The sequence below is a fragment of the Nothobranchius furzeri genome, chromosome 9 (assembly GCF_043380555.1).
Source record: "Nothobranchius furzeri strain GRZ-AD chromosome 9, NfurGRZ-RIMD1, whole genome shotgun sequence".
Taxonomy (NCBI): domain Eukaryota; kingdom Metazoa; phylum Chordata; class Actinopteri; order Cyprinodontiformes; family Nothobranchiidae; genus Nothobranchius; species Nothobranchius furzeri.
This window is the reverse complement of record NC_091749.1, coordinates 38,853,671-38,875,181: the sequence shown is the minus strand read 5'-3', so window position 1 is coordinate 38,875,181 and position 21,511 is coordinate 38,853,671. Positions and strand designations below refer to the sequence as shown.

The window sequence follows — 21,511 nt, the reverse complement described above, 5'->3', positions numbered from 1 at the left end:
CAAGAGGTCTCCAGTTCAAATCTGGATGCCCCCTTTACATCTCTGCCAAGTCAGTAGTGTTCACTTGCTATTGCTTTTAATTTTGTAAGGTGTATACTGAAAAACCAGACTCGTGTTTTGTTGCCAACCGTTGTCCAAAAGACTTTTACTTGGAAGCAAACCTGAAAAAAATCAGGTTGCTTTCTTCATTCCTTAATAATGGGGGTGTAGTTCAGCAGTAGTACAATTGACTGCAGATCAAGAGGTCTCCAGTTCAATTCTAGAATACCACGTAAGTATATCACTGCTAAATTAGTTGTTGTTCAGTTACTGTTGCTTTAAATTTAGTTAAGCGTCTACTGAAAAAACATGACTCGTGTTTCTTTGTAACTATCTGCCCCCTAACATGGAAAAACCAGGTTAATGTCATCAGTTTTCTAAATTAGGGGGTATTGCTCAGTGGTAAAGCATTTGACTGCAGATCAAGAGGTCTCCTGTTCAACTCTCGATGCCCCCTTCTGTATATCGCTGCTAAGTCAATGTTGTTCATTTACAATTGCTTTGAATTTAGTAAGGTATATGCTGAAAAACTAGACTCTTGTTTCTTTTTAACTATTGTCAATATTTAGTTTTCATGTAACCAAACCTGAAAAAAACAGGTTGATTTTTTCAGTATTTCCAAGTTAGGCGGTATAGCTCAGTGGTAGAGCATTTGACTGCAGATCAAGAGGTCTCCAGTTCAACTCTGGATGCCCCCTCCATGGTCCTCCCCCATGTCATAATTTGTCAGTTTCTGCTTGTTCGTCACTGACTGTGTAGCAGGGTTCTCCTGTTCAACTCTGGATGTCATTTTTATTCCCCACTGCCATCTATCTTTCCACACAAAAGAGAAGTGCAATGCACACCTTTGCGATATTCCAATTGTGAATTTGCTGAAGTTTAGCTCTTCAGTGTACAGCTTCTTCAGTTTAAACAATGTCTTGCAACTTTCTAGAAAGATAACGCCAACAAACATTTGAATTTTTCAAACCTTGAGTGTATGAGTCGTTCACAGTAGGGGGTGTAGCTCAGTGGTAGAGCATTTGACTGCAGATCAAGAGGTCTCCAGTTCAACTCTGGATGCCCCCTCCATGGTCCTCCCCCATGTCATAATTTGTCAGTTTCTTCTTGTTCGTCACTGACTGTGTAGCAGGGTTCTCCTGTTCAACTCTGGATGTCATTTTTATTCCCCACTGCCATCTATCTTTCCACACAAAAGAGAAGTGCAATGCACACCTTTGCGATATTCCAATTGTGAATTTGCTGAAGTTTAGCTCTTCAGTGTACAGCTTCTTCAGTTTAAACAATGTCTTGCAACTTTCTAGAAAGATAACGCCAACAAACATTTGAATTTTTCAAACCTTGAGTGTATGAGTCGTTCACAGTAGGGGGTGTAGCTCAGTGGTAGAGCATTTGACTGCAGATCAAGAGGTCTCCAGTTCAACTCTGGATGCCCCCTTCCATGTTCCTCCCCCATGTCATAACTTGTCAGTCTCTGCTTCCTCATTACTGACTGTGTAGCAGGGTTCTCCTGATCAACTCTGGATGTCTGTTTTATTCCCCACTGCCATCTATCTGTCCACATAAAAGAGAAGTGCAATGCACACCTTTGCGATATTCCAATTGTGAATTTGCTGAAGTTTAGCTCTTCAGTGTACAGCTTCTTCAGTTTAAACAACGTCTTGCAACTTTCTAGAAAGATAACGCCAACAAACATTTGAATTTTTCAAACCTTGAGTGTATGAGTTGATCACAGCAGGGGGTGTAGCTCAGTGGTAGAGCATTTGACTGCAGATCAAGAGGTCTCCAGTTCAATTCTGGATACCCCCTTCTTTACATCTCTGACAAGTCAGTATTGTTCACTTGCTATTGCTTTTAATTTTGTAAGGTGTATACTGAAAAACCAGACTCGTGTTTTTTTTGCCAACCATTGTCCAAATTACTTTTTCTTGGAAGCAAACCTGAAAAAATCAGGTTGCTTTCTTCATTCCTTAATAATGGGGGTGTAGTTCAGCAGTAGTGCAATTGACTGCAGATCAAGAGGTCTCCAGTTCTATTCTAGAATACAACGTATGTATATCACTGCTACATCAGTGTTGTTCAGTTACTGTTGCTTTAAATTTAGTAAGGTGTATACTGAAAAACATGACTCATGTTTCTTTCTAGCTATTGTCAAAAATTATTTTTCATGCCCCCTAACATGGAAAAACCAGGTTAATGTCATCTGTTCTCTAAAGTAGGGGGTACAGATCAGTGGTAGAGCATTTGACTGCAGATCAAGAGGTCTCCAGTTCAACTCTGGATGCCCCCTTCTGTATTTTGCTTCTAAGTCAATGTTGTTCATTTACAATTGCTTTGAATTTAGTAAGGTATATGCTGAAAAACAAGACTCTTAATTCTTTTTAACTATTGTCAATGTTTAGTTTTCATGTAACCAAACCTGAAAAAAACAGGTTGATTTTTTCAGTATTTCCAAGTTAGGGGGTATAGCTCAGTGGTAGAGCATTTGACTGCAGATCAAGAGGTCTCCAGTTCAACTCTGGATGCCCCCTTCCATGTTCCTCCCCCATGTCATAAGTTGTCTGTCTCTGCTTCCTCATTACTGACTGTGTAGCAGGGTTCTCCTGATCAACTCTGGATGTCTGTTTTATTCCCCACTGCCATCTATCTGTCCACATAAAAGAGAAGTGCAATGCACACCATTGCAATATTCCAATTGTGAATTTGCTGAAGTTTAGCTCTTCAGTGTACAGCTTCTTCAGTTTAAAAAATGCCTTGCAAATTTCTAGTAAGATAACGCCAACAAACATTTGAATTTCTGAAAACTTTATTATTTGTGTTGTTCACAGTAGGGGTGTAGCTCAGTTGGATACCATTTGACTGCAGATCAAGAGGTCTCCAGTTCAAAAAAGGATGCCCCCTTTACATCTCTGCCAAGTCAGTAGTGTTCACTTGCTATTGCTTTTAATTTTGTAAGGTGTATACTGAAAAACCAGACTCGTGTTTTGTTGCCAACCGTTGTCCAAAAGACTTTTACTTGGAAGCAAACCTGAAAAAAATCAGGTTGCTTTCTTCATTCCTTAATAATGGGGGTGTAGTTCAGCAGTAGTACAATTGACTGCAGATCAAGAGGTCTCCAGTTCAATTCTAGAATACCACGTAAGTATATCACTGCTAAATTAGTTGTTGTTCAGTTACTGTTGCTTTAAATTTAGTTAAGCGTCTACTGAAAAAACATGACTCGTGTTTCTTTGTAACTATCTGCCCCCTAACATGGAAAAACCAGGTTAATGTCATCAGTTTTCTAAAGTAGGGGGTATTGCTCAGTGGTAAAGCATTTGACTGCAGATCAAGAAGTCTCCTGTTGAACTCTCGATGCCCCCTTCTGTATAACGCTGCTAAGTCAATGTTGTTCATTTACAATTGCTTTGAATTTAGTAAGGTATATGCTGAAAAACTAGACTCTTGTTTCTTTTTAACTATTGTCAATATTTAGTTTTCATGTAACCAAACCTGAAAAAAACAGGTTGATTTTTTCAGTATTTCCAAGTTAGGCGGTATAGCTCAGTGGTAGAGCATTTGACTGCAGATCAAGAGGTCTCCAGTTCAACTCTGGATGCCCCCTCCATGGTCCTCCCCCATGTCATAATTTGTCAGTTTCTGCTTGTTCGTCACTGACTGTGTAGCAGGGTTCTCCTGTTCAACTCTGGATGTCATTTTTATTCCCCACTGCCATCTATCTGTCCACATAAAAGAGAAGTGCAATGCACACCTTTGCGATATTCCAATTGTGAATTTGCTGAAGTTTAGCTCTTCAGTGTACAGCTTCTTCAGTTTAAACAATGTCTTGCAACTTTCTAGAAAGATAACGCCAACAAACATTTGAATTTTTCAAACCTTGAGTGTATGAGTCGTTCACAGTAGGGGGTGTAGCTCAGTGGTAGAGCATTTGACTGCAGATCAAGAGGTCTCCAGTTCAACTCTGGATGCCCCCTTCCATGTTCCTCCCCCATGTCATAACTTGTCAGTCTCTGCTTCCTCATTACTGACTGTGTAGCAGGGTTCTCCTGATCAACTCTGGATGTCTGTTTTATTCCCCACTGCCATCTATCTGTCCACATAAAAGAGAAGTGCAATGCACACCTTTGCGATATTCCAATTGTGAATTTGCTGAAGTTTAGCTCTTCAGTGTACAGCTTCTTCAGTTTAAACAACGTCTTGCAACTTTCTAGAAAGATAACGCCAACAAACATTTGAATTTTTCAAACCTTGAGTGTATGAGTTGATCACAGCAGGGGGTGTAGCTCAGTGGTAGAGCATTTGACTGCAGATCAAGAGGTCTCCAGTTCAATTCTGGATACCCCCTTCTTTACATCTCTGACAAGTCAGTATTGTTCACTTGCTATTGCTTTTAATTTTGTAAGGTGTATACTGAAAAACCAGACTCGTGTTTTTTTTGCCAACCATTGTCCAAATTACTTTTTCTTGGAAGCAAACCTGAAAAAATCAGGTTGCTTTCTTCATTCCTTAATAATGGGGGTGTAGTTCAGCAGTAGTGCAATTGACTGCAGATCAAGAGGTCTCCAGTTCTATTCTAGAATACAACGTATGTATATCACTGCTACATCAGTGTTGTTCAGTTACTGTTGCTTTAAATTTAGTAAGGTGTATACTGAAAAACATGACTCATGTTTCTTTCTAGCTATTGTCAAAAATTATTTTTCATGCCCCCTAACATGGAAAAACCAGGTTAATGTCATCTGTTCTCTAAAGTAGGGGGTACAGATCAGTGGTAGAGCATTTGACTGCAGATCAAGAGGTCTCCAGTTCAACTCTGGATGCCCCCTTCTGTATTTTGCTTCTAAGTCAATGTTGTTCATTTACAATTGCTTTGAATTTAGTAAGGTATATGCTGAAAAACAAGACTCTTAATTCTTTTTAACTATTGTCAATGTTTAGTTTTCATGTAACCAAACCTGAAAAAAACAGGTTGATTTTTTCAGTATTTCCAAGTTAGGGGGTATAGCTCAGTGGTAGAGCATTTGACTGCAGATCAAGAGGTCTCCAGTTCAACTCTGGATGCCCCCTTCCATGTTCCTCCCCCATGTCATAAGTTGTCTGTCTCTGCTTCCTCATTACTGACTGTGTAGCAGGGTTCTCCTGATCAACTCTGGATGTCTGTTTTATTCCCCACTGCCATCTATCTGTCCACATAAAAGAGAAGTGCAATGCACACCATTGCAATATTCCAATTGTGAATTTGCTGAAGTTTAGCTCTTCAGTGTACAGCTTCTTCAGTTTAAAAAATGCCTTGCAAATTTCTAGTAAGATAACGCCAACAAACATTTGAATTTCTGAAAACTTTATTATTTGTGTTGTTCACAGTAGGGGTGTAGCTCAGTTGGATACCATTTGACTGCAGATCAAGAGGTCTCCAGTTCAAAAAAGGATGCCCCCTTTACATCTCTGCCAAGTCAGTAGTGTTCACTTGCTATTGCTTTTAATTTTGTAAGGTGTATACTGAAAAACCAGACTCGTGTTTTGTTGCCAACCGTTGTCCAAAAGACTTTTACTTGGAAGCAAACCTGAAAAAAATCAGGTTGCTTTCTTCATTCCTTAATAATGGGGGTGTAGTTCAGCAGTAGTACAATTGACTGCAGATCAAGAGGTCTCCAGTTCAATTCTAGAATACCACGTAAGTATATCACTGCTAAATTAGTTGTTGTTCAGTTACTGTTGCTTTAAATTTAGTTAAGCGTCTACTGAAAAAACATGACTCGTGTTTCTTTGTAACTATCTGCCCCCTAACATGGAAAAACCAGGTTAATGTCATCAGTTTTCTAAAGTAGGGGGTATTGCTCAGTGGTAAAGCATTTGACTGCAGATCAAGAAGTCTCCTGTTGAACTCTCGATGCCCCCTTCTGTATATCGCTGCTAAGTCAATGTTGTTCATTTACAATTGCTTTGAATTTAGTAAGGTATATGCTGAAAAACTAGACTCTTGTTTCTTTTTAACTATTGTCAATATTTAGTTTTCATGTAACCAAACCTGAAAAAAACAGGTTGATTTTTTCAGTATTTCCAAGTTAGGCGGTATAGCTCAGTGGTAGAGCATTTGACTGCCGATCAAGAGGTCTCCAGTTCAACTCTGGATGCCCCCTCCATGGTCCTCCCCCATGTCATAATTTGTCAGTTTCTGCTTGTTCGTCACTGACTGTGTAGCAGGGTTCTCCTGTTCAACTCTGGATGTCATTTTTATTCCCCACTGCCATCTATCTGTCCACATAAAAGAGAAGTGCAATGCACACCTTTGCGATATTCCAATTGTGAATTTGCTGAAGTTTAGCTCTTCAGTGTACAGCTTCTTCAGTTTAAACAATGTCTTGCAACTTTCTAGAAAGATAACGCCAACAAACATTTGAATTTTTCAAACCTTGAGTGTATGAGTCGTTCACAGTAGGGGGTGTAGCTCAGTGGTAGAGCATTTGACTGCAGATCAAGAGGTCTCCAGTTCAACTCTGGATGCCCCCTTCCATGTTCCTCCCCCATGTCATAACTTGTCAGTCTCTGCTTCCTCATTACTGACTGTGTAGCAGGGTTCTCCTGATCAACTCTGGATGTCTGTTTTATTCCCCACTGCCATCTATCTGTCCACATAAAAGAGAAGTGCAATGCACACCTTTGCGATATTCCAATTGTGAATTTGCTGAAGTTTAGCTCTTCAGTGTACAGCTTCTTCAGTTTAAACAACGTCTTGCAACTTTCTAGAAAGATAACGCCAACAAACATTTGAATTTTTCAAACCTTGAGTGTATGAGTCGATCACAGTAGGGGGTGTAGCTCAGTGGTAGAGCATTTGACTGCAGATCAAGAGGTCTCCAGTTCAATTCTGGATACCCCCTTCTTTACATCTCTGACAAGTCAGTATTGTTCACTTGCTATTGCTTTTAATTTTGTAAGGTGTATACTGAAAAACCAGACTCGTGTTTTTTTTGCCAACCATTGTCCAAATTACTTTTTCTTGGAAGCAAACCTGAAAAAATCAGGTTGCTTTCTTCATTCCTTAATAATGGGGGTGTAGTTCAGCAGTAGTGCAATTGACTGCAGATCAAGAGGTCTCCAGTTCTATTCTAGAATACAACGTATGTATATCACTGCTACATCAGTGTTGTTCAGTTACTGTTGCTTTAAATTTAGTAAGGTGTATACTGAAAAACATGACTCATGTTTCTTTCTAGCTATTGTCAAAAATTATTTTTCATGCCCCCTAACATGGAAAAACCAGGTTAATGTCATCTGTTCTCTAAAGTAGGGGGTACAGATCAGTGGTAGAGCATTTGACTGCAGATCAAGAGGTCTCCAGTTCAACTCTGGATGCCCCCTTCTGTATTTTGCTTCTAAGTCAATGTTGTTCATTTACAATTGCTTTGAATTTAGTAAGGTATATGCTGAAAAACAAGACTCTTAATTCTTTTTAACTATTGTCAATGTTTAGTTTTCATGTAACCAAACCTGAAAAAAACAGGTTGATTTTTTCAGTATTTCCAAGTTAGGGGGTATAGCTCAGTGGTAGAGCATTTGACTGCAGATCAAGAGGTCTCCAGTTCAACTCTGGATGCCCCCTTCCATGTTCCTCCCCCATGTCATAAGTTGTCTGTCTCTGCTTCCTCATTACTGACTGTGTAGCAGGGTTCTCCTGATCAACTCTGGATGTCTGTTTTATTCCCCACTGCCATCTATCTGTCCACATAAAAGAGAAGTGCAATGCACACCATTGCAATATTCCAATTGTGAATTTGCTGAAGTTTAGCTCTTCAGTGTACAGCTTCTTCAGTTTAAAAAATGCCTTGCAACTTTCTAGTAAGATAACGCCAACAAACATTTGAATTTCTGAAAACTTTATTATTTGTGTTGTTCACAGTAGGGGTGTAGCTCAGTTGGATACCATTTGACTGCAGATCAAGAGGTCTCCAGTTCAAATCTGGATGCCCCCTTTACATCTCTGCCAAGTCAGTAGTGTTCACTTGCTATTGCTTTTAATTTTGTAAGGTGTATACTGAAAAACCAGACTCGTGTTTTGTTGCCAACCGTTGTCCAAAAGACTTTTACTTGGAAGCAAACCTGAAAAAAATCAGGTTGCTTTCTTCATTCCTTAATAATGGGGGTGTAGTTCAGCAGTAGTACAATTGACTGCAGATCAAGAGGTCTCCAGTTCAATTCTAGAATACCACGTAAGTATATCACTGCTAAATTAGTTGTTGTTCAGTTACTGTTGCTTTAAATTTAGTTAAGCGTCTACTGAAAAAACATGACTCGTGTTTCTTTGTAACTATCTGCCCCCTAACATGGAAAAACCAGGTTAATGTCATCAGTTTTCTAAAGTAGGGGGTATTGCTCAGTGGTAAAGCATTTGACTGCAGATCAAGAGGTCTCCTGTTCAACTCTCGATGCCCCCTTCTGTATATCGCTGGTAAGTCAATGTTGTTCATTTACAATTGCTTTGAATTTAGTAAGGTATATGCTGAAAAACTAGACTCTTGTTTCTTTTTAACTATTGTCAATATTTAGTTTTCATGTAACCAAACCTGAAAAAAACAGGTTGATTTTTTCAGTATTTCCAAGTTAGGCGGTATAGCTCAGTGGTAGAGCATTTGACTGCAGATCAAGAGGTCTCCAGTTCAACTCTGGATGCCCCCTCCATGGTCCTCCCCCATGTCATAATTTGTCAGTTTCTGCTTGTTCGTCACTGACTGTGTAGCAGGGTTCTCCTGTTCAACTCTGGATGTCATTTTTATTCCCCACTGCCATCTATCTGTCCACATAAAAGAGAAGTGCAATGCACACCTTTGCGATATTCCAATTGTGAATTTGCTGAAGTTTAGCTCTTCAGTGTACAGCTTCTTCAGTTTAAACAATGTCTTGCAACTTTCTAGAAAGATAACGCCAACAAACATTTGAATTTTTCAAACCTTGAGTGTATGAGTCGTTCACAGTAGGGGGTGTAGCTCAGTGGTAGAGCATTTGACTGCAGATCAAGAGGTCTCCAGTTCAACTCTGGATGCCCCCTTCCATGTTCCTCCCCCATGTCATAACTTGTCAGTCTCTGCTTCCTCATTACTGACTGTGTAGCAGGGTTCTCCTGATCAACTCTGGATGTCTGTTTTATTCCCCACTGCCATCTATCTGTCCACATAAAAGAGAAGTGCAATGCACACCTTTGCGATATTCCAATTGTGAATTTGCTGAAGTTTAGCTCTTCAGTGTACAGCTTCTTCAGTTTAAACAACGTCTTGCAACTTTCTAGAAAGATAACGCCAACAAACATTTGAATTTTTCAAACCTTGAGTGTATGAGTTGATCACAGTAGGGGGTGTAGCTCAGTGGTAGAGCATTTGACTGCAGATCAAGAGGTCTCCAGTTCAATTCTGGATACCCCCTTCTTTACATCTCTGACAAGTCAGTATTGTTCACTTGCTATTGCTTTTAATTTTGTAAGGTGTATACTGAAAAACCAGACTCGTGTTTTTTTTGCCAACCATTGTCCAAATTACTTTTTCTTGGAAGCAAACCTGAAAAAATCTGGTTGCTTTCTTCATTCCTTAATAATGGGGGTGTAGTTCAGCAGTAGTGCAATTGACTGCAGATCAAGAGGTCTCCAGTTCTATTCTAGAATACAACGTATGTATATCACTGCTACATCAGTGTTGTTCAGTTACTGTTGCTTTAAATTTAGTAAGGTGTATACTGAAAAACATGACTCATGTTTCTTTCTAGCTATTGTCAAAAATTATTTTTCATGCCCCCTAACATGGAAAAACCAGGTTAATGTCATCTGTTCTCTAAAGTAGGGGGTACAGATCAGTGGTAGAGCATTTGACTGCAGATCAAGAGGTCTCCAGTTCAACTCTGGATGCCCCCTTCTATATTTTGCTTCTAAGTCAATGTTGTTCATTTACAATTGCTTTGAATTTAGTAAGGTATATGCTGAAAAACAAGACTCTTAATTCTTTTTAACTATTGTCAATGTTTAGTTTTCATGTAACCAAACCTGAAAAAAACAGGTTGATTTTTTCAGTATTTCCAAGTTAGGGGGTATAGCTCAGTGGTAGAGCATTTGACTGCAGATCAAGAGGTCTCCAGTTCAACTCTGGATGCCCCCTTCCATGTTCCTCCCCCATGTCATAAGTTGTCTGTCTCTGCTTCCTCATTACTGACTGTGTAGCAGGGTTCTCCTGATCAACTCTGGATGTCTGTTTTATTCCCCACTGCCATCTATCTGTCCACATAAAAGAGAAGTGCAATGCACACCATTGCAATATTCCAATTGTGAATTTGCTGAAGTTTAGCTCTTCAGTGTACAGCTTCTTCAGTTTAAAAAATGCCTTGCAACTTTCTAGTAAGATAACGCCAACAAACATTTGAATTTCTGAAAACTTTATTATTTGTGTTGTTCACAGTAGGGGTGTAGCTCAGTTGGATACCATTTGACTGCAGATCAAGAGGTCTCCAGTTCAAATCTGGATGCCCCCTTTACATCTCTGCCAAGTCAGTAGTGTTCACTTGCTATTGCTTTTAATTTTGTAAGGTGTATACTGAAAAACCAGACTCGTGTTTTGTTGCCAACCGTTGTCCAAAAGACTTTTACTTGGAAGCAAACCTGAAAAAAATCAGGTTGCTTTCTTCATTCCTTAATAATGGGGGTGTAGTTCAGCAGTAGTACAATTGACTGCAGATCAAGAGGTCTCCAGTTCAATTCTAGAATACCACGTAAGTATATCACTGCTAAATTAGTTGTTGTTCAGTTACTGTTGCTTTAAATTTAGTTAAGCGTCTACTGAAAAAACATGACTCGTGTTTCTTTGTAACTATCTGCCCCCTAACATGGAAAAACCAGGTTAATGTCATCAGTTTTCTAAAGTAGTGGGTATTGCTCAGTGGTAAAGCATTTGACTGCAGATCAAGAGGTCTCCTGTTCAACTCTCGATGCCCCCTTCTGTATATCGCTGCTAAGTCAATGTTGTTCATTTACAATTGCTTTGAATTTAGTAAGGTATATGCTGAAAAACTAGACTCTTGTTTCTTTTTAACTATTGTCAATATTTAGTTTTCATGCAACCAAACCTGAAAAAAACAGGTTGATTTTTTCAGTATTTCCAAGTTAGGCGGTATAGCTCAGTGGTAGAGCATTTGACTGCAGATCAAGAGGTCTCCAGTTCAACTCTGGATGCCCCCTCCATGGTCCTCCCCCATGTCATAATTTGTCAGTTTCTGCTTGTTCGTCACTGACTGTGTAGCAGGGTTCTCCTGTTCAACTCTGGATGTCATTTTTATTCCCCACTGCCATCTATCTGTCCACATAAAAGAGAAGTGCAATGCACACCTTTGCGATATTCCAATTGTGAATTTGCTGAAGTTTAGCTCTTCAGTGTACAGCTTCTTCAGTTTAAACAATGTCTTGCAACTTTCTAGAAAGATAACGCCAACAAACATTTGAATTTTTCAAACCTTGAGTGTATGAGTCGTTCACAGTAGGGGGTGTAGCTCAGTGGTAGAGCATTTGACTGCAGATCAAGAGGTCTCCAGTTCAACTCTGGATGCCCCCTTCCATGTTCCTCCCCCATGTCATAACTTGTCAGTCTCTGCTTCCTCATTACTGACTGTGTAGCAGGGTTCTCCTGATCAACTCTGGATGTCTGTTTTATTCCCCACTGCCATCTATCTGTCCACATAAAAGAGAAGTGCAATGCACACCTTTGCGATATTCCAATTGTGAATTTGCTGAAGTTTAGCTCTTCAGTGTACAGCTTCTTCAGTTTAAACAACGTCTTGCAACTTTCTAGAAAGATAACGCCAACAAACATTTGAATTTTTCAAACCTTGAGTGTATGAGTCGATCACAGTAGGGGGTGTAGCTCAGTGGTAGAGCATTTGACTGCAGATCAAGAGGTCTCCAGTTCAATTCTGGATACCCCCTTCTTTACATCTCTGTCAAGTCAGTATTGTTCACTTGCTATTGCTTTTAATTTTGTAAGGTGTATACTGAAAAACCAGACTCGTGTTTTTTTTGCCAACCATTGTCCAAATTACTTTTTCTTGGAAGCAAACCTGAAAAAATCTGGTTGCTTTCTTCATTCCTTAATAATGGGGGTGTAGTTCAGCAGTAGTGCAATTGACTGCAGATCAAGAGGTCTCCAGTTCTATTCTAGAATACAACGTATGTATATCACTGCTACATCAGTGTTGTTCAGTTACTGTTGCTTTAAATTTAGTAAGGTGTATACTGAAAAACATGACTCATGTTTCTTTCTAGCTATTGTCAAAAATTATTTTTCATGCCCCCTAACATGGAAAAACCAGGTTAATGTCATCTGTTCTCTAAAGTAGGGGGTACAGATCAGTGGTAGAGCATTTGACTGCAGATCAAGAGGTCTCCAGTTCAACTCTGGATGCCCCCTTCTGTATTTTGCTTCTAAGTCAATGTTGTTCATTTACAATTGCTTTGAATTTAGTAAGGTATATGCTGAAAAACAAGACTCTTAATTCTTTTTAACTATTGTCAATGTTTAGTTTTCATGTAACCAAACCTGAAAAAAACAGGTTGATTTTTTCAGTATTTCCAAGTTAGGGGGTATAGCTCAGTGGTAGAGCATTTGACTGCAGATCAAGAGGTCTCCAGTTCAACTCTGGATGCCCCCTTCCATGTTCCTCCCCCATGTCATAAGTTGTCTGTCTCTGCTTCCTCATTACTGACTGTGTAGCAGGGTTCTCCTGATCAACTCTGGATGTCTGTTTTATTCCCCACTGCCATCTATCTGTCCACATAAAAGAGAAGTGCAATGCACACCATTGCAATATTCCAATTGTGAATTTGCTGAAGTTTAGCTCTTCAGTGTACAGCTTCTTCAGTTTAAAAAATGCCTTGCAACTTTCTAGAAAGATAACGCCAACAAACATTTGAATTTCTGAAAACTTTATTATATGTGTTGTTCACAGTAGGGGTGTAGCTCAGTTGGAGACCATTTGACTGCAGATCAAGAGGTCTCCAGTTCAAATCTGGATGCCCCCTTTACATCTCTGCCAAGTCAGTAGTGTACACTTGTTATTGCTTTTAATTTTGTAAGGTGTATACTGAAAAACCAGACTCGTGTTTTGTTGCCAACCGTTGTCCAAAAGACTTTTACTTGGAACTAAACCTGAAAAAAAACAGGTTGCTTTCTTCATTCCTTAATAATGGGGGTGTAGTTCAGCAGTAGTACAATTGACTGCAGATCAAGAGGTCTCCAGTTCAAGTCTAGAATACCACGTAAGTATATCACTGCTAAATTAGTTGTTGTTCCGTTACTGTTGCTTTAAATTTAGTTAACCGTCTACTGAAAAAACATGACTCGTGTTTCTTTGTAACTATCTGCCCCCTAACATGGAAAAACCAGGTTAATGTCATCAGTTTTCTAAAGTAGGGGGTATTGCTCAGTGGTAAAGCATTTGACTGCAGATCAAGAGGTCTCCTGTTCAACTCTCGATGCCCCTTCTGTATATCGCTGCTAAGTCAATGTTGTTCATTTACAATTGCTATGAATTTAGTAAGGTATATGCTAAAAAACAAGAATCTTGTTTCTTTTTAACTATTGTCAATATTTAGTTTTCATGTAACCAAACCTGAAAAAAACAGGTTGATTTTATCAGTATTTCCAAGTTAGGCGGTATAGCTCAGTGGTAGAGCATTTGACTGCAGATCAAGAGGTCTCCAGTTCAACTCTGGATGCCCCCTCCATGGTCCTCCCCAATGTCATAATTTGTCAGTTTCTGCTTGTTCATCACTGACTGTGTAGCAGGGTTCTCCTGTTCAACTCTGGATCTCTGTTTTATTCCCCACTGCCATCTATCTGTCCACATAAAAGAGAAGTGCAATGCACACCTTTGCGATAATGCAATTGTGAATTTGCTGAAGTTTAGCTCTTCAATGTACAGCTTCTTCAGTTTAAACAATGTCTTGCAACTTTCTAGAAAGATAACGCCAACAAACATTTGAATTTTTCAAACCTTGAGTGTATGAGTTGTTCACAGTACGGGGTGTAGCTCAGTGGTAGAGCATTTGACTGCAGATCAAGAGGTCTCCAGTTCAATTCTGGATACCCCTTCTTTACATCTCTGACAAGTCAGTATTGTTCACTTGCTATTGCTTTTAATTTTGTAAGGTGTATACTGAAAAACCAGACTCGTGTTTTTTTGCCAACCATTGTCCAAAATACTTTTTCTTGGAAGCAAACCTGACAAAATCAGGTTGCTTTCTTCATTCCTTAATAATGGGGGTGTAGTTCAGCAGTAGTACAATTGACTGCAGATCAAGAGGTCTCCAGTTCAAGTCTAGAATACCATGTAAGTATATCACTGCTAAATCAGTTGTTGTTCAGTTACTGTTGCTTTAAATTTAGTAAGCTGTATACTGAAAAACATGACTCATGTTTCTTTCTAGCTATTGTCAAAAATTATTTTTCATGCCCCCTAACATGGAAAAACCAGGTTAATGTCATCTGTTCTCCAAAGTAGGGGGTATAGCTCAGTGGTAGAGCATTTGACTGTAGATCAAGAGGTCTCCAGTTCAACTCTGGATGCCCCCTTCCATGTTCCTCCCCCATGTCATAACTTGTCAGTCTCTGCTTCCTCATCACTGACTGTTTAGCAGGGTTCTCCTGTTCAACTCTGGATGAATGTTATATTCCCCACTGCCATCTATCTGTCCAAATAAAAGAGAAGTGCAATGCACACCGTTGCGATATTCCAATTGTGAATTTGCTGAAGTTTAGCTCTTCAGTGTACAGCTTCTTCAGTTTAAAAAATGCCTTGCAACTTTCTAGTAAGATAACGCCAACAAACATTTGAATTTCTGAAAACTTTATTATTTGTGTTGTTCACAGTAGGGGTGTAGCTCAGTTGGAGACCATTTGACTGCAGATCAAGAGGTCTCCAGTTCAAATCTGGATGCCCCCTTTACATCTCTGCCAAGTCAGTAGTGTTCACTTGCTATTGCTTTTAATTTTGTAAGGTGTATACTGAAAAACCAGACTCGTGTTTTGTTGCCAACCGTTGTCCAAAAGACTTTTACTTGGAAGCAAACCTGAAAAAAATCAGGTTGCTTTCTTCATTCCTTAATAATGGGGGTGTAGTTCAGCAGTAGTACAATTGACTGCAGATCAAGAGGTCTCCAGTTCAATTCTAGAATACCACGTAAGTATATCACTGCTAAATTAGTTGTTGTTCAGTTACTGTTGCTTTAAATTTAGTTAAGCGTCTACTGAAAAAACATGACTCGTGTTTCTTTGTAACTATCTGCCCCCTAACATGGAAAAACCAGGTTAATGTCATCAGTTTTCTAAAGTAGAGGGTATTGCTCAGTGGTAAAGCATTTGACTGCAGATCAAGAGGTCTCCTGTTCAACTCTTGATGCCCCCTTCTGTATATCGCTGCCAAGTCAATGTTGTTCATTTACAATTGCTTTGAATTTAGTAAGGTATATGCTGAAAAACTAGACTCTTGTTTCTTTTTAACTATTGTCAATATTTAGTTTTCATGTAACCAAACCTGAAAAAAACAGGTTGATTTTTTCAGTATTTCCAAGTTAGGCGGTATAGCTCAGTGGTAGAGCATTTGACTGCAGATCAAGAGGTCTCCAGTTCAACTCTGGATGCCCCCTCCATGGTCCTCCCCCATGTCATAATTTGTCAGTTTCTGCTTGTTCGTCACTGACTGTGTAGCAGGGTTCTCCTGTTCAACTCTGGATGTCATTTTTATTCCCCACTGCCATCTATCTGTCCACATAAAAGAGAAGTGCAATGCACACCTTTGCGATATTCCAATTGTGAATTTGCTGAAGTTTAGCTCTTCAGTGTACAGCTTCTTCAGTTTAAACAATGTCTTGCAACTTTCTAGAAAGATAACGCCAACAAACATTTGAATTTTTCAAACCTTGAGTGTATGAGTCGTTCACAGTAGGGGGTGTAGCTCAGTGGTAGAGCATTTGACTGCAGATCAAGAGGTCTCCAGTTCAACTCTGGATGCCCCCTTCCATGTTCCTCCCCCATGTCATAACTTGTCAGTCTCTGCTTCCTCATTACTGACTGTGTAGCAGGGTTCTCCTGATCAACTCTGGATGTCTGTTTTATTCCCCACTGCCATCTATCTGTCCACATAAAAGAGAAGTGCAATGCACACCTTTGCGATATTCCAATTGTGAATTTGCTGAAGTTTAGCTCTTCAGTGTACAGCTTCTTCAGTTTAAACAACGTCTTGCAACTTTCTAGAAAGATAACGCCAACAAACATTTGAATTTTTCAAACCTTGAGTGTATGAGTCGATCACAGTAGGGGGTGTAGCTCAGTGGTAGAGCATTTGACTGCAGATCAAGAGGTCTCCAGTTCAATTCTGGATACCCCCTTCTTTACATCTCTGACAAGTCAGTATTGTTCACTTGCTATTGCTTTTAATTTTGTAAGGTGTATACTGAAAAACCAGACTCGTGTTTTTTTTGCCAACCATTGTCCAAATTACTTTTTCTTGGAAGCAAACCTGAAAAAATCAGGTTGCTTTCTTCATTCCTTAATAATGGGGGTGTAGTTCAGCAGTAGTGCAATTGACTGCAGATCAAGAGGTCTCCAGTTCTATTCTAGAATACAACGTATGTATATCACTGCTACATCAGTGTTGTTCAGTTACTGTTGCTTTAAATTTAGTAAGGTGTATACTGAAAAACATGACTCATGTTTCTTTCTAGCTATTGTCAAAAATTATTTTTCATGCCCCCTAACATGGAAAAACCAGGTTAATGTCATCTGTTCTCTAAAGTAGGGGGTACAGATCAGTGGTAGAGCATTTGACTGCAGATCAAGAGGTCTCCAGTTCAACTCTGGATGCCCCCTTCTGTATTTTGCTTCTAAGTCAATGTTGTTCATTTACAATTGCTTTGAATTTAGTAAGGTATATGCTGAAAAACAAGACTCTTAATTCTTTTTAACTATTGTCAATGTTTAGTTTTCATGTAACCAAACCTGAAAAAAACAGGTTGATTTTTTCAGTATTTCCAAGTTAGGGGGTATAGCTCAGTGGTAGAGCATTTGACTGCAGATCAAGAGGTCTCCAGTTCAACTCTGGATGCCCCCTTCCATGTTCCTCCCCCATGTCATAAGTTGTCTGTCTCTGCTTCCTCATTACTGACTGTGTAGCAGGGTTCTCCTGATCAACTCTGGATGTCTGTTTTATTCCCCACTGCCATCTATCTGTCCACATAAAAGAGAAGTGCAATGCACACCATTGCAATATTCCAATTGTGAATTTGCTGAAGTTTAGCTCTTCAGTGTACAGCTTCTTCAGTTTAAAAAATGCCTTGCAACTTTCTAGAAAGATAACGCCAACAAACATTTGAATTTCTGAAAACTTTATTATATGTGTTGTTCACAGTAGGGGTGTAGCTCAGTTGGAGACCATTTGACTGCAGATCAAGAGGTCTCCAGTTCAAATCTGGATGCCCCCTTTACATCTCTGCCAAGTCAGTAGTGTTCACTTGTTATTGCTTTTAATTTTGTAAGGTGTATACTGAAAAACCAGACTCGTGTTTTGTTGCCAACCGTTGTCCAAAAGACTTTTACTTGGAAGCAAACCTGAAAAAAATCAGGTTGCTTTCTTCATTCCTTAATAATGGGGGTGTAGTTCAGCAGTAGTACAATTGACTGCAGATCAAGAGGTCTCCAGTTCAAGTCTAGAATACCACGTAAGTATATCACTGCTAAATTAGTTGTTGTTCCGTTACTGTTGCTTTAAATTTAGTTAACCGTCTACTGAAAAAACATGACTCGTGTTTCTTTGTAACTATCTGCCCCCTAACATGGAAAAACCAGGTTAATGTCATCAGTTTTCTAAAGTAGGGGGTATTGCTCAGTGGTAAAGCATTTGACTGCAGATCAAGAGGTCTCCTGTTCAACTCTCGATGCCCCCTTCTGTATATCGCTGCTAAGTCAATGTTGTTCATTTACAATTGCTATGAATTTAGTAAGGTATATGCTAAAAAACAAGAATCTTGTTTCTTTTTAACTATTGTCAATATTTAGTTTTCATGTAACCAAACCTGAAAAAAACAGGTTGATTTTATCAGTATTTCAAAGTTAGGCGGTATAGCTCAGTGGTAGAGCATTTGACTGCAGATCAAGAGGTCTCCAGTTCAACTCTGGATGCCCCCTCCATGGTCCTCCCCCATGTCATAATTTGTCAGTTTCTGCTTGTTCATCACTGACTGTGTAGCAGGGTTCTCCTGTTCAACTCTGGATCTCTGTTTTATTCCCCACTGCCATCTATCTGTCCACATAAAAGAGAAGTGCAATGCACACCTTTGCGATAATGCAATTGTGAATTTGCTGAAGTTTAGCTCTTCAATGTACAGCTTCTTCAGTTTAAACAATGTCTTGCAACTTTCTAGAAAGATAACGCCAACAAACATCTGAATTTTTCAAACCTTGAGTGTATGAGTTGTTCACAGTACGGGGTGTAGCTCAGTGGTAGAGCATTTGACTGCAGATCAAGAGGTCTCCAGTTCAATTCTGGATACCCCTTCTTTACATCTCTGACAAGTCAGTATTGTTCACTTGCTATTGCTTTTAATTTTGTAAGGTGTATACTGAAAAACCAGACTCGTGTTTTTTTGCCAACCATTGTCCAAAATACTTTTTCTTGGAAGCAAACCTGACAAAATCAGGTTGCTTTCTTCATTCCTTAATAATGGGGGTGTAGTTCAGCAGTAGTACAATTGACTGCAGATCAAGAGGTCTCCAGTTCAAGTCTAGAATACCATGTAAGTATATCACTGCTAAATCAGTTGTTGTTCAGTTACTGTTGCTTTAAATTTAGTAAGCTGTATACTGAAAAACATGACTCATGTTTCTTTCTAGCTATTGTCAAAAATTATTTTTCATGCCCCCTAACATGGAAAAACCAGGTTAATGTCATCTGTTCTCCAAAGTAGGGGGTTTAGCTCAGTGGTAGAGCATTTGACTGTAGATCAAGAGGTCTCCAGTTCAACTCTGGATGCCCCCTTCCATGTTCCTCCCCCATGTCATAACTTGTCAGTCTCTGCTTCCTCATTACTGACTGTGTAGCAGGGTTCTCCTGATCAACTCTAGATGTCTGTTTTATTCCCACTGCCATCTATCTGTCCACATAAAAGAGATGTGAGAGATAATTATAAGATACCTTTCGTCAAACTTTTTGACAGGTCTATTGTTCTTTGACCTTTCTGACCTTTCAGTCCTATTGTTCATTTGACCCTTGACCTTGCCCCCCCTTCCTATCATTAATCAAATGGACAGGTGTATTGTTCAATCTTTGCCCCCCCTTCCGTATCATTAATCAAATGGACATGTGTATTGTTAATTGTCCAGATGGCCTAGACCCCCCACGCCGCATCATCAATGGCGTATTGTTGAACGTGTCCAGATGTCCATGATTCCCCACGTCATAGGCTAATGTGTGTAATGGCGTGTGACGTTTCTTATTGTGTTACCCAGCGGTTCCCACAGCCCCCCTCCCTTCTGAGTGTAATCCTATTGTGTATAACTCTTTAAAAGCTCAGATCTGTCCGAATGGTGAAAAGCCGAGCTCTAAGAAAAAATGATGAACCACGAGGAGATGCATGAAGCACCAAGCCACGAGGAAGAGGTGCCTACTACATCCGACGCTTCAACTTCAACTCAAAAAGTGAAAGAAGAGAGCGTGGATACGCCGCTGTCAAAAACCATGCTTTGTGAAAAATCCATCGCTATACATCAGATGCCGGCTGGAATTGGTGCTCCCCGCAAATCTACATTTTACATCTGCAGAGTGCAGGTTCCTCCTTTCGGCGGTAAAGAGATCTTGGAGCAAATATGGCAGTTGGAACCTTACGGCTATTCCGGTAGTTTTGGGTACCGGTTCAGCTACGACACTAAGGAACTGTGTTTAATCCAAGATGTGGCTGAGGGGGAACCTCTTAAATCCTATTTATCAAACTCACCAGCGGTTCTCTCCTACAACGATTGGGCTGTGCTCAGGCTGGCTGTTCCACGCAAGGTGCACAGAGATGATGAAGAGAGACCTCGTCCGCCTGTCAATCGCAGCGGGCCGCAAGCTCTTCCAACGTTGGATGAAATCCAGAACGCTGTGACAGCATTCAGCGCTTCATGGGAGGGGGAAGAGGATGCTGATGGAGAGTGGATGTTCAAGGCCTCGGTCCGTGTGAGAGGATTTGAGCTCTTTTTTGTGCTGGAGAATGTGCATTCTGTATGCGGAATTTACCGCCTTCTACAGGTTGTACCTTTCGAAGCCTGGTGTGAAAAAATAAATGAAGTGGAGGATCGTATTACTTCACTTTTTCGTACCAGCCGCTGTTGGAACGACATTCTGACAGTGCGAAAAAAGCTGGAGTTCTAAGACCTGCCTTAGGAGGAGGAGGAGGAGGATGCATCATCATACCACGCCCCCCACCCAGCACTAGTTATAAAGAGCTTACAGTTAGAAACCATTTCATCCAGACGATCTAAGGCATCAGCATGACGGGGTTCTACAATCAGACGACCCTTAAAGACCTTTGGAGCCCACCACCGAGCTGGGTACTAACGGATTCATCACCACCGAGATACAACACCAGTCCGAGGTCCAGATCGCTACCATCACCACCACCGCCGAGATACAACGGCAGTCCGAGGCCCGCATTGGCGCCACCGTGTTTTCCAGAGGATAACCTATCACGACTCCCCACCATCATGGAGGTTCCGGAGAACGTACCATTCAGGCCCTGGGTCGACGGGGCTGATCCACCTTTGGTGACATCAAACCCTGAGCCGCCGCCAGGTCATGAGGAGGAGGAGGATGTGCAACCCCTCGACATCCAGAGCACCGATGAGGAGCCTCACCGTCTGCCTGACTGGGTGTTTTCAGAAGACAAAGTAGACCGTGTGAAAATGGGTCTTCTTCACTTGGTCAACATGGCGATCAAAGCTCACTTACCAACCATCTGCCACGGATGCAAGATCGATCACCCCAGTCAACGGCAACACGAATGTCTTTACGTAGCTGAAAATGAATTATTTTACGATTTTCACTTTACGGACATTATTCGCAGGGTTTTAACACCTAAACTGATTCCGGCTCTTCAAAGTTTTCTCAGTCTGCACGGCTTCCAGCCTCTGGACACTGAGATTCTGTTCACCATGGCTGTGACGCAGCTGCACGGATTCAGGGCTGTGATGCCCATTCACAAAGACATTTTTCCGGTGTACGATCGCCTGTCCAAAGCTGACCTGGACGCGCTGTCCGGGGTGGTGATGGAGTGAGCGAGCTGCGGAGGGTCTCTTCTACAACTTTATTATTATATTTGACGACAGTATGATTAGATTTTAGTACTGACTAGTGTTTAGATTAGACTGTGTGATTTTATTCATTATATTTGATGACTGTTTTTAGTTCTGACTAGTGT

The 21,511-nt window shown here is 40.3% G+C and overlaps 30 non-coding genes across 30 annotated transcripts; all 30 read left to right on the top strand.

Moving 5' to 3' along the window:
- The first annotated feature begins 665 nt into the window (after positions 1-665).
- Positions 666-737, top strand: trnac-gca (transfer RNA cysteine (anticodon GCA)). Its single transcript has one exon. It is a non-coding gene; the product is annotated as a tRNA-Cys (tRNA).
- Positions 738-1,035: 298 nt separating this feature from the next.
- trnac-gca (transfer RNA cysteine (anticodon GCA)) lies at positions 1,036-1,107 on the top strand. Its single transcript has one exon. It is a non-coding gene; the product is annotated as a tRNA-Cys (tRNA).
- A 298-nt stretch (positions 1,108-1,405) lies between these two features.
- On the top strand, positions 1,406-1,477 carry trnac-gca (transfer RNA cysteine (anticodon GCA)). The gene has a single exon. It is a non-coding gene; the product is annotated as a tRNA-Cys (tRNA).
- Positions 1,478-1,776: 299 nt separating this feature from the next.
- trnac-gca (transfer RNA cysteine (anticodon GCA)) lies at positions 1,777-1,848 on the top strand. The gene has a single exon. It is a non-coding gene; the product is annotated as a tRNA-Cys (tRNA).
- A 650-nt stretch (positions 1,849-2,498) lies between these two features.
- trnac-gca (transfer RNA cysteine (anticodon GCA)) lies at positions 2,499-2,570 on the top strand. The gene has a single exon. It is a non-coding gene; the product is annotated as a tRNA-Cys (tRNA).
- Positions 2,571-3,571: 1,001 nt separating this feature from the next.
- Positions 3,572-3,643, top strand: trnac-gca (transfer RNA cysteine (anticodon GCA)). The gene has a single exon. It is a non-coding gene; the product is annotated as a tRNA-Cys (tRNA).
- A 298-nt stretch (positions 3,644-3,941) lies between these two features.
- Positions 3,942-4,013, top strand: trnac-gca (transfer RNA cysteine (anticodon GCA)). Its single transcript has one exon. It is a non-coding gene; the product is annotated as a tRNA-Cys (tRNA).
- A 299-nt stretch (positions 4,014-4,312) lies between these two features.
- On the top strand, positions 4,313-4,384 carry trnac-gca (transfer RNA cysteine (anticodon GCA)). Its single transcript has one exon. It is a non-coding gene; the product is annotated as a tRNA-Cys (tRNA).
- A 650-nt stretch (positions 4,385-5,034) lies between these two features.
- On the top strand, positions 5,035-5,106 carry trnac-gca (transfer RNA cysteine (anticodon GCA)). Its single transcript has one exon. It is a non-coding gene; the product is annotated as a tRNA-Cys (tRNA).
- A 1,001-nt stretch (positions 5,107-6,107) lies between these two features.
- On the top strand, positions 6,108-6,179 carry trnag-gcc (transfer RNA glycine (anticodon GCC)). Its single transcript has one exon. It is a non-coding gene; the product is annotated as a tRNA-Gly (tRNA).
- Positions 6,180-6,477: 298 nt separating this feature from the next.
- Positions 6,478-6,549, top strand: trnac-gca (transfer RNA cysteine (anticodon GCA)). The gene has a single exon. It is a non-coding gene; the product is annotated as a tRNA-Cys (tRNA).
- A 299-nt stretch (positions 6,550-6,848) lies between these two features.
- Positions 6,849-6,920, top strand: trnac-gca (transfer RNA cysteine (anticodon GCA)). The gene has a single exon. It is a non-coding gene; the product is annotated as a tRNA-Cys (tRNA).
- Positions 6,921-7,570: 650 nt separating this feature from the next.
- trnac-gca (transfer RNA cysteine (anticodon GCA)) lies at positions 7,571-7,642 on the top strand. Its single transcript has one exon. It is a non-coding gene; the product is annotated as a tRNA-Cys (tRNA).
- A 1,001-nt stretch (positions 7,643-8,643) lies between these two features.
- trnac-gca (transfer RNA cysteine (anticodon GCA)) lies at positions 8,644-8,715 on the top strand. The gene has a single exon. It is a non-coding gene; the product is annotated as a tRNA-Cys (tRNA).
- A 298-nt stretch (positions 8,716-9,013) lies between these two features.
- trnac-gca (transfer RNA cysteine (anticodon GCA)) lies at positions 9,014-9,085 on the top strand. Its single transcript has one exon. It is a non-coding gene; the product is annotated as a tRNA-Cys (tRNA).
- A 299-nt stretch (positions 9,086-9,384) lies between these two features.
- Positions 9,385-9,456, top strand: trnac-gca (transfer RNA cysteine (anticodon GCA)). Its single transcript has one exon. It is a non-coding gene; the product is annotated as a tRNA-Cys (tRNA).
- Positions 9,457-10,106: 650 nt separating this feature from the next.
- On the top strand, positions 10,107-10,178 carry trnac-gca (transfer RNA cysteine (anticodon GCA)). The gene has a single exon. It is a non-coding gene; the product is annotated as a tRNA-Cys (tRNA).
- Positions 10,179-11,179: 1,001 nt separating this feature from the next.
- On the top strand, positions 11,180-11,251 carry trnac-gca (transfer RNA cysteine (anticodon GCA)). Its single transcript has one exon. It is a non-coding gene; the product is annotated as a tRNA-Cys (tRNA).
- A 298-nt stretch (positions 11,252-11,549) lies between these two features.
- Positions 11,550-11,621, top strand: trnac-gca (transfer RNA cysteine (anticodon GCA)). Its single transcript has one exon. It is a non-coding gene; the product is annotated as a tRNA-Cys (tRNA).
- A 299-nt stretch (positions 11,622-11,920) lies between these two features.
- Positions 11,921-11,992, top strand: trnac-gca (transfer RNA cysteine (anticodon GCA)). Its single transcript has one exon. It is a non-coding gene; the product is annotated as a tRNA-Cys (tRNA).
- Positions 11,993-12,642: 650 nt separating this feature from the next.
- On the top strand, positions 12,643-12,714 carry trnac-gca (transfer RNA cysteine (anticodon GCA)). Its single transcript has one exon. It is a non-coding gene; the product is annotated as a tRNA-Cys (tRNA).
- A 1,000-nt stretch (positions 12,715-13,714) lies between these two features.
- trnac-gca (transfer RNA cysteine (anticodon GCA)) lies at positions 13,715-13,786 on the top strand. Its single transcript has one exon. It is a non-coding gene; the product is annotated as a tRNA-Cys (tRNA).
- A 298-nt stretch (positions 13,787-14,084) lies between these two features.
- trnac-gca (transfer RNA cysteine (anticodon GCA)) lies at positions 14,085-14,156 on the top strand. Its single transcript has one exon. It is a non-coding gene; the product is annotated as a tRNA-Cys (tRNA).
- A 408-nt stretch (positions 14,157-14,564) lies between these two features.
- Positions 14,565-14,636, top strand: trnay-gua (transfer RNA tyrosine (anticodon GUA)). Its single transcript has one exon. It is a non-coding gene; the product is annotated as a tRNA-Tyr (tRNA).
- Positions 14,637-15,637: 1,001 nt separating this feature from the next.
- On the top strand, positions 15,638-15,709 carry trnac-gca (transfer RNA cysteine (anticodon GCA)). Its single transcript has one exon. It is a non-coding gene; the product is annotated as a tRNA-Cys (tRNA).
- A 298-nt stretch (positions 15,710-16,007) lies between these two features.
- Positions 16,008-16,079, top strand: trnac-gca (transfer RNA cysteine (anticodon GCA)). The gene has a single exon. It is a non-coding gene; the product is annotated as a tRNA-Cys (tRNA).
- Positions 16,080-16,378: 299 nt separating this feature from the next.
- Positions 16,379-16,450, top strand: trnac-gca (transfer RNA cysteine (anticodon GCA)). The gene has a single exon. It is a non-coding gene; the product is annotated as a tRNA-Cys (tRNA).
- Positions 16,451-17,100: 650 nt separating this feature from the next.
- Positions 17,101-17,172, top strand: trnac-gca (transfer RNA cysteine (anticodon GCA)). The gene has a single exon. It is a non-coding gene; the product is annotated as a tRNA-Cys (tRNA).
- A 1,001-nt stretch (positions 17,173-18,173) lies between these two features.
- On the top strand, positions 18,174-18,245 carry trnac-gca (transfer RNA cysteine (anticodon GCA)). Its single transcript has one exon. It is a non-coding gene; the product is annotated as a tRNA-Cys (tRNA).
- A 298-nt stretch (positions 18,246-18,543) lies between these two features.
- On the top strand, positions 18,544-18,615 carry trnac-gca (transfer RNA cysteine (anticodon GCA)). The gene has a single exon. It is a non-coding gene; the product is annotated as a tRNA-Cys (tRNA).
- The last annotated feature ends 2,896 nt before the right edge of the window (positions 18,616-21,511 follow it).